This window comes from Oncorhynchus clarkii, chromosome 17, assembly GCF_045791955.1.
Source record: "Oncorhynchus clarkii lewisi isolate Uvic-CL-2024 chromosome 17, UVic_Ocla_1.0, whole genome shotgun sequence".
Taxonomy (NCBI): Eukaryota; Metazoa; Chordata; class Actinopteri; order Salmoniformes; family Salmonidae; genus Oncorhynchus; species Oncorhynchus clarkii.
Window position 1 is genome coordinate 32,867,044 of NC_092163.1, and position 3,117 is coordinate 32,870,160.

Consider the following 3,117-nt stretch of genomic DNA (forward strand, 5'->3'; position numbering starts at 1 on the left):
TGTTTTCTCTTCCAGCTCGTGGGAAGATGGAGGAGTGAGGATTCAAGTTTTATTTTTTTCCTCGTTGGTGGTACGGGGGCGCTCTTTAAATGATGTCATGTAATTCCAGCCCTCTCAAACTAGGAAAAGAGGAGAGGGCTGTGCAGATGATTGGACGTCACCGGTCTATCTCCGGCTCCTGGCAACAGTCGCAGAGGCCGAGAAAGAGATTGCTGCTTAGTAAAGCTCGGTTTTAAACGACTTTGATTCCAAATTCAATGTCTTGCATTGTGTAGATTTGCAAGCAACATATTTTCTATTTATTTGTATAAGGGCCTAATTGTTTCAGCCACCGTGAGGGGTAGGGATGGGGTAGGGATGCTTGGCCAAGGTCACCCGATAAAGACATGCATGTTGAAATAGATAACGTCAGAGGGGGACGTACACATTTCATTCCAAGTGATAGAAGAAAACAGCAGTGAATATACACGCTGTACATTGACTGAGACAACAATGTGTTGCTTATTACTGTCATGGTACATACCCCTACACGTGTAAAGTGTAAACCCCTGTGTGTGTGTGAACTGCAGCTGTTTTATGTAGGACAGGTTATCCTATCCTACCACCAAATCCATAAAAAGAAAGTGCCTTACATAAGTACTTGGGGAAATCCACAGGACAAACGCCGCAACATTCCTATTGTCCACAAGGTGGGAGCAGACTATTGGTAATGTCATTTTGGTGCCCTACTTTTACAGCTGTGATGAAAACCTTTACAATTAAGAGATAAACATGCTTGATTTGCGGTAAAATTACCGAAGTGAATATTGACAGAAATAATTGTGAACATTTTCATCTCATATCCATCATTGAACTTAACGCTTTTATTTTCACACATTTCTACAATAATTTCTGCCAATATTCATTTAATTTTACAGCAAATCAAATGTTGAGGTAATTTTAAAGATTTTCATGGTCTCAGCCAACGATGCTGTGTGCGTACGCACGCGAGTGTGTATGTGTGCACCTGGGTATGTGTACATGCAAGAGTATGTGTGTGTGTGTGCAGTGTGTAATCTTCCTAGTGAGTCACTGGGTATTGGTGATTGGGCAGGGCCCTGGTTAGCACGATGGGCATTATGACACTACGCATGTCGCCATGGAAGAGTAGATGAGCAGAACAGGACTTACCACCGCCACTAATCTTGACATTAGCAACATTTATTATGCTGTAGGTTACCAGTTACCACACCCCTACCCTCTCACACCCCTTCCCTCTCACACCCCTACCCTCTCACACCCCTTCCCTCTCACACCCCTACCCTCTCACACCCCTTCCCTCACACACCCCTACCCTCTCACACCCCTGCCCTCTCACACTCCTGCCCTCTCACACCCCTGCCCCCTCACACCCCTTCCCTCTCACACCCCTACCCTCACACACCCCTGCCCCTCACACCCCTTCCCTCTCACACCCCTGCCCTCTCACACTCCTTCCCTCTCACACCCCTACCCTCTCACACTCCTGCCCTCTCACACTCCTTCCCTCTCTCTGTCATCTCTGGTGTTAAAGCCTGATCCTGATACATTGACTCCAGTTCTAAACAGGGAGAGAACGTGGCATAAATCCTGAACTTTATATTTTAGAGGCAAATTGTACTTGTATGAGATGAGCCAGATTAAAGTTAGGAACATGGTGTGTCTCTAGTATGAAGTGTTGGATGTAACCACCAATGGGTGTTAATAAGACACAAGAGAGTCAAGAGGATGTATTTTAGGAGCATATTGAAATGTTGCGTAATGACCCTCTTTCGTACTGCGCCAATGAGTCGCGTGCAGCGGTAGTCTGGCTGGTATTTAGTGTGTGTGTGTGTGTGTGTGTGTGTGTTTGCCTTTTTAACTCAGTCTGTTTACTCACTAATGCACTTAGAAACTGATCCCAAATCAGTTGTTATGGGGAGATTAACACTGTCATGACATCTGAGTCACAGAACAAAGTGTTGTACACACCCAGAGAAGAGGGCCTGGTCAGCATGAACTAAACTCACACACACTCTATGTACCGGTGACACCCACACACTGTAACCACTACGGTACATGTCGTCCCGGCACGTCTTGGACTTCCCTCTCTCTCTCTCTCTCTCTCTCTCTCTCTCTCTCTCTCTCTCTCTCTCTCTCTCTCTCTCTCTCTCTCTCTCTCTCTCTCTCCCTCCCTCCCTCCCTCTCTCTCTCTCTCTCTCTCTCTCTCTCTCTCTCTCTCTCTCTCTCTCTCTCTCTCTCTCCCTCCCTCCCTCCCTCCCTCCCTCCCTCTCTCCCAGGAGGGTGTAATGACAGCAGCACAGTGTTCCTCTCGCTCACACGCCAGGGTCATCCCCTCTCTCTCAGCCTCCATATTGGGAGTGTGGCCCCGAAAGTATTTGAAATAGTATGACACACACAAAGGGAAGGACTCACAACACAACTGGTTCTATCCACAACACAACTGGTTCTATCCACAACACAACTGGTTCTATCCACAACACAACTGGTTCTATCCACAACACAACTGGTTCTATCCACAACACAACTGGTTCTATCCACAACACAACTGGTTCTATCCACAACACAACTGGTTCTATCCACAACACAACTGGTTCTATCCACAACACAACTGGTTCTATCCGATGAGCTTTACTGGCAGTGTGTGTGTGTGGGGGGGGGAACTATCATTTCATAGTCATAACCCATTTCAATGGAAGGAGAACTTTCTGAATCATTATTGTCATGAAGTATCCAGTAGCATCCTAAAATAGATGTAAGTTGGGAAATAACCAGGGGTTAATAGCCACTAGTGCTGAGCAATGTAGGTTACTTTTCGTTTTTTAAACAACTAATTGACTGACTTCGGTTTAATTATTTTAATTTCATTTTGTCCAGTTTATTTCTGTAAGCTCAGTGCACACATTGCACAGTTTCTCTAGAGATAAATCAGACATCGCAAACTGTGCGATGTAGTAGGGAGTTGTAGTTTCCAACAGGCCAATATTCCACATAGTTTAGCTCAGAAAACAAGGCAATTAACCACAACGACAATAACCCATTGCGCGCCTACTTTTCTGGTGTGTGTGTTTCTTTTACACCTGCTATGTAAATGAGACA